At 54.6% G+C, this 6,477-nt stretch overlaps 1 protein-coding gene across 3 annotated transcripts in view; it reads right to left on the reverse strand.

Annotated features, from left to right (window-relative positions):
* IL4R (interleukin 4 receptor) overlaps positions 1-5,604 on the reverse strand; it is a 39,110-nt gene extending 33,506 nt beyond the window's left edge. For 2 of the 3 annotated variants that reach the window (XM_057695264.1, XM_057695262.1), the window contains exon 1: positions 5,472-5,604. The gene's annotated coding sequence lies outside the window, so the exon portion shown is untranslated. The remainder of the gene's footprint in view (positions 1-5,471) is intronic. The other variant, XM_057695263.1, reaches the window with a different exon arrangement.
* Positions 5,605-6,477: the final 873 nt, after the last annotated feature.

Genomic DNA, 6,477 nt, shown 5'->3' on the forward strand with positions numbered 1-6,477 from the left:
GTCTCCCTCCTCTCTGACTGGGTAGGCTTTGGGGGAGGCAATGGTTTTTATGTGGGACTCTGACCAACTAGATCATGTCCAAAGCCAGACTGAACAGGAAGAATGACTCAATGAATTATGACTGTCATCTGAATAAGAGAATCACTGGGCTCGGTTGGAAGAGGACGCTTACTACCTCCAAGGGGCAGAACCAAAGCCAGAAAATGAAAACTCCTAGAAAGCTAATTTGGCTAGATCCCAGGAAAGATCTTCTTCCAGTTAGAGCTGTCCAATAGTAGAAATCTTGTTTCTAGAAGGCCTACTCCCCAGAAGCAAGACTGCTGGGAGGTTAAGGATCTGTGGACGTGGAGGGCTGCCCCCGCAGAGATCTGGCTTCCCTCCTCTCTGGAGAAGTTCCATTTCCTCTTTTAAAAAGACAAAAGACTTTCCTGGGTGCTTCAGGAAACCCTCAGGCCTTCCGCCGTTCTCCAAAATAGCTCTTGGTGACTGTGCTCTCTTATTTCTAACCAAGAAAACTAGTTCTTTTCAACTCTGCTCCTTGGGCTGGATGGCCCAGAAGAGTGGTTAAATGCATATGCTTCCAGTCCTGGATTTGAATCCAGACTCTGCCACTTCCAAGTTACGTCACTGGGTAAGTCTCTTCCCTGAGCCTCAGTTTCCTCCCCAGGGAAGTGGGGAGGCACCCACGCATCTACCTGCCTCCACGAAGCATGGTGTCTGATGTGGAATGGGGCCTCCACTACCCTCACCCCCACTGCGCCCCCTCGCTTTAGGGTGTCTTCACTGTTGGCCACACTGGGGAAGATGCTCATTGGTAAGATAATCTGTAAAATGATCTGGACAACGATCGGATGGCCTATGACATCGATCCTGGCCTGACCACAGGCACAAGGATGCTGGGCAAAGGGATGGCAGGTGAGCACCTACAGTGGACAGTGACAGGTGGGCCTTCAGCACTTGAATGCACTTTCCACGATGTTTTTAAACACTGTCATAAAGCCTGAGGACCCTGGAGCCACCAGTTTCACAGCTGTGTGACCCTGGACAAGTTGCTAAAACATCTGCACCTGTTTTTTTTAAATCTGTATAATCTGGGTAAGAGCAGTTCCTACCTCATATGTTACTGTACAAGTTGAGTGAGATAATGCAGGTCTCTGGCTCCTGTTGGCCTTCCTAACCTCTCTCCCCACCCCTCTTCTCCTGGCTTCAATTCCATCCAATCACATCAGCTTCCTTGTTGTGAGTTAAACACACCTCAGGGCCTTTGCACTTGCTGTTCCCTCTGCCAGGATCACTCTTCCCCCAGATGTCCACGTGTCTTTCTATTTCAGGTCTTAGCTCAAAAGTCACCTCCGCCACTAGACGGTCGGTTCCACGAGGGGCCTCACTGCTGTGTCAGTCACTGCTGTGTCCCCAGCCCCAGCACGCTTGCTGAATTGAGCGTAAGTGGTGAGCCCTGCGCTGGCACTCAAGACATGTGCGTGTCTGTCACTTTTAGCTTCGTAAACTGGCTCCGCAGGCCAGAGGCTGTCAGTCCCTTCACGATCCTGTTGCTCAGAACACCTCCTCCCTTTCAGAAAATCTGTTTCCCCAAACCCTTGAGGGCCACGCTTCTCTCTTCCCCTCACCAGGACCCACCTCCTCCCTCTCTCCCTGGAGGGAGGAGTAGGGGCACTCGGATGCCAGCCCAGATGGCGAGCATCCCCAGCGAGTCACAGCTCCCAGGCCTGCTTTGGTGAAGGCTTGGATTTCTTAAGCGACGTCGAGGAGGTGAGGAAGCCCAAGGGGGCCCCAAGAATGAGAATGAGTCAGTCGGAGGCCAAGCCGAAACCTCAGAGGCATCACCACTTCTTGGAAAGGCAAAGATGTGCACATTTAGACAGAACAGTGCACACACAGAGAGGGCAAGCAGCAGGACCGGAAGTGGGGCAGGTGGGACGGACAGGACCCTTTCTAGCATCCGCTGTGGTTCCCTCCACCTGGCCCGCTCCTCCAAGGCCCCTGCCCCTAAATGTCCCCCCTCAGTGAGGCTCCCCCGACTCCACCCTCACCCTGCTTCCAAGCACTGTGACTATGTGACACAATACTGCAGGTGAGGTCCAGGGGGTCAGGTGTGTTTCCAAATTCAGAATGACTCAGATTAGAGCAAGGTCACCTTGTAGAAAAGACCACCCATCATAACTACCCCTGCCCCCCGACGGAGCCTGAGGAGCACCCCGTGATCGATCCCAGGAATATCTCTGCAGCAAGACGCATGAGCCTTCACACCAAGGAGAATAAATAAAGACTCCAAAGAGTCTCCCGTTTAGTTCATGTCAGGTCTTGCTTCCAAATGAGTGATGAGAGCACTTCTGGTTTTCAGAGCTTGTGAATTTCGAATGCTAGATAAGGAATGTAGATCTCTGTGTGTTTGTGTACTGCTGCTTTCAGAACTAGAAGTCAAACTCCGGGAGAGCAAGGACTTTGTCCAGTGATCTATCATAGCACCTGGCACCCTGCCTGGCACACAGGTGCCCGATAAATATCCGAAGAAGAAATGAATGAGGAAGCCAGGCACTGGATGTGAAGAAGTGACTCTGTCCTAATTGGGCAGAGAAACAGCGATCACAGAGCTGTCGGCAAGGTATCTCCAAAAATCATCTCATGAATGCCACCCCTCCCCCTCCAAACATTCATTTTACTGACAAGCAAACTGAGGCTCAGAGAGGTTAAGCAACTTCCTCCAGATCCCACAGAAAGGAAGAGCAGCAAGTTCACACTTGAACCTGGGGCCCCTGTCTTCAAGCCTGTGCCCTTCTCTTTGCCTCAGGCTCAGAGAAGCAGAAGGACTTGGCTGGAAGCAAAGCAACAGGGGATGTGGCCCATCAGATGCTGGGTCCCCTGGTCTCTCCAGGACCTCCAGACTCCACTGGGGTTCTCCCATCCACACTCTCACAAGGGCAAATTGGTACAATATCTAGGCAAGCCGCTGGCCTCTCTTCTAGCTGAGTCAAGGGAAATCTGGTCAAATAAGACTGGGCATGTCTCCATGGTCCTGAGGAATGCTCCAAAAGATGGCCACTCAAAACAGCGGGAAAAGACACAGGTTGGGAAGGAAAGCAGGTTTGAATCCCTCCATCTATCACGACTAGATGTACAACCTTAGGCAAGACCACCACACACACCTCTGAAGTCTTGGTTTCCCCACCTGCAAAATGGGTAGACTAACACCCAATGGGGTTCATTTATTTACTTAACAAACGTAAAGTACTTACTCCACACCAGGCACTGTTCTGTACGCTTGGACTTGAATTCAGTTCATCACCACTACAAACGGTATAACGTAGACACTATAATTTCACAAATGGGGAAACTGCAGTCCTGAGAATTCATAAGCAGCAGAGCCAGCATTTGAATGTGTGCAATCTGGCTCCGCAGTCCATGCTCTTAACCTCCAAGTGATACTTCTTGACAGGTAACAAAGAGACGTGAACATTGACTGTGGCTGTATTGTGTTGGAAATTGTGCTACGAAGCTTATAAAACACGATGTCATTAACACACACAGAAGCTCAATTTTACAAATGTGAGGAAATGCAGCACCCAGGAGGCTTCTGTCCCTGCCCCATTCCCAGGTGCCACCAAGGGCAGCAGGCATTTGATCCCAAACTCTCTCCTCCATCCGGGGGTAGGGATGGGAGGTAGGGGGATAGAGAGAAAGGGGTCCGGGAAAGGGTCTCTCTTCTCATATCCTTGACACTTCGTTTCAGCTCCTTTTCTGAATCTGAGCATCAGAAAATTGTGAATGCCTTCCGGGACAGCCATCCTGCCCCTGCCTGGGCTTTCTGCAACCCTGAGCTTTTACTGTACAAAATGCATCAGTTACTGAGTCACCACCTCAGTAAATCCTCAGAAATCCTCAGGTCATCCCAGACCTGCTGGTAACTGGGTGTGTTGTAACCAGAGTGACTGGCTAGTGGTTTTCCCTCCTTGCGGCCTCCCTTTAGATTTGGCTTCAGAGGTCCAGGGTGGGGCCCAGGAAAGTGTATGTGATTCTTATGGTTCAAGCGAAGGTAAAATACACTGGCCTACGCTCTTCAGCATGGCATTCAAGGCCTTTCACAACACGCCCCACCCTTCCATCCATCACCGGCTCTTCCCCCCTTCCCCTAGCCTTTATGCATGCTGTTCCCACTGCTCAGCATGCTGTTACCTCTCATTCCGCACCTGCCGAGCTCCCTGCCTCCTCTCCCAGGGCTGGCTCAGGGGTCCCTGCTCCATGAAGTCTGTCCCACTGGATCACCCCCTACTTGTGCTTCCTCTCTTCCTCATAGCTCTCCCCCCTACCCCCTGGTGCTCCTAAAAGGCCATCCACAGGGGCAGAGTTGCAGGGGGTGGATCACATCTTGCAGAGGGCAAAGGCTGGCATTCAAACAGGGTAAGTGCTGGCCTGGGGATGTTCTGTGAATCCCAGCAGCAGGCACCAAGTTTTCTGGTCCCCCGTCTCCAGATATTGTTCAAGGAAAAAAAAGGAAAAAGAAGAAGGGGGGGGGGAGGGAGGGAGGGAGGAAGGAAGGAAGGAAGGGGAATCTAGATTCCTGGGTTTACTGAATCTGAATCTCACAAAAAGAGCCTGGGAATCTGCATCTTAATGGAATCCCCTGGAGAATTTGTTTATGGGGTAGTCTGACAAATATTGTTGACATGTGGAGGGGAGCAGGCTCTGGCACCAAAATGACTGGGTCCGAATCCTGCTCCACACTTTCCTTGTGGGCATCACCTTAGGCAAGTCATTTAAGCTGCCTGTGCCTCAGCAGTCCTCACCTGCAAAATGGCCACAAGACACACAGGGCACCGACCAGAAAGTTTATTTTGAGATTTAACTCAGAATACTTTCAATGCTCGGGACAGGCCCGCACGACATAAGTCCCAGCAAATGATCGCTCTTACTGGGCCCATCCAATATTCAAACAAGGAGAGCAAAGGTCGAAAGGGCCTTGTTTCACCAGATTCCTTGCTCCGGTATCCAACTTTAGTTTTCAGAACTTTCCCCACCCTTTCTCTCCCCCGAATCCTCACCAACTTCCTATGCTCAGGATGGGGGAGGGGGTTGACTGCCCAGAGAAAAGGGTGGGGGGGATGGTGGCCGAAGACTTGCCTCCCGCCACGCTCACGATGTTCCCAAGCGCCCCCCACTCCCCGGGGAGGCCGCCCCTCTGACGTGTCGGGGACGCGGCGAGTTTGGGGCGCGCTGGGTGTCGGAGTACCCAGGACTCGCCTCCCCAGCCCCACCTCACCGGCGCCGGACGGAACGGCCGCGGCCCCGCGCGCGGGGAGGGGGCCGGCAAGTGGGCAATCCCCACCCGGGATCCCGCACTCCCGGAGTCCCCGCCGCCTGGGGCCCCGCCGGCGGCCCAGCACTCTCCGAACGGCCGCCGCGTGGCCCGGGCAGATCCCCCTGCCTCCCACCCATGCGCGGGCCGCGGGTCGTACCTGCGCGCTCCGGGTCCATTCGCCGCGCCAGCGCCGGAGCAGGAAGTGGGGGACCCCCCTCCCACTGGGCAAGCGGCCGTTCCTGCCCAGGCGGCGCCCTGCGGGGCTTTCCTGGGCTCCCTGCGGAGCCCGCCCCGCTCCCCAGCCCCGCCCCGCTCCCCGCCCACTGGCCGGCACCGCCCGCCCCCCCCCCCCCCCCCCCCCCGCGCTGCCCCGGGCGCCCTCCGCGCTGGGGCGCAGACGGACGGTCACGCGGCGTCCCTGTTCCTGTCCCCGCTGCCCTCGCAGTCCGAGGCGCTGCCGATCTTTCCTGGAGGCGACCCCAGCGCCCGGGCCCCGTGGCCGCCGGAGGTCACAGCCCAGCGGAGAGAACTCCGCAGGGCTTCCCCTCGCTCTCAGAATAAAATCCCAGCTCCAGATAGAGCCTACGGGTTTGGCACCAGCCGGTCCCTCCGCCCCCCACCGCCTTTCGTGCCGGGGCCCCTCTCTGCCTGTCTCCGCACGGGGGCAGATGCGTTCAGGGTTGGGGGGGCTGGGCATCTTTAATCCTGCTCCCCTTCCCAACGGCCCAGCTTCTGCTGAATGCGCTTGTGTGTTCTTCCCTTCAGCAAATGTTTTCTGAGCGCCTGTGATATGCCGGGCTCCAGAGGAATTTAGATGGTAAAACAGCTCTTCGATCCATAGTTAGTACCTTCTAGCAGGCCCCTTTCTAAGGCCCTGCATATATTAACTGACAGCTACACTGCGAGGGAGCTATACGACTGTCCCCCAGTTTACAGATGGGGAAACTGAGGCACAGAGCCTCTGAGGGGAAGCTTGCTCAGAATCAGGCAGCCGGTGTGGGATTCCAACCCATGCTCCATGGACCACTAATCACTGCACACTGTAAAAACCCTGATGGAGCCCGAAAGGTAGGGAAAAGCAGTAAATGAAGACAGTATTTCAGGTAACAAGAGGTACCAAGAAGAAAATAAAACAGAGAGAGACCTATCTCCTTCCAGAGGAG

Source organism: Hippopotamus amphibius, chromosome 9 (assembly GCF_030028045.1).
Source record: "Hippopotamus amphibius kiboko isolate mHipAmp2 chromosome 9, mHipAmp2.hap2, whole genome shotgun sequence".
NCBI lineage: Eukaryota > Metazoa > Chordata > Mammalia > Artiodactyla > Hippopotamidae > Hippopotamus > Hippopotamus amphibius.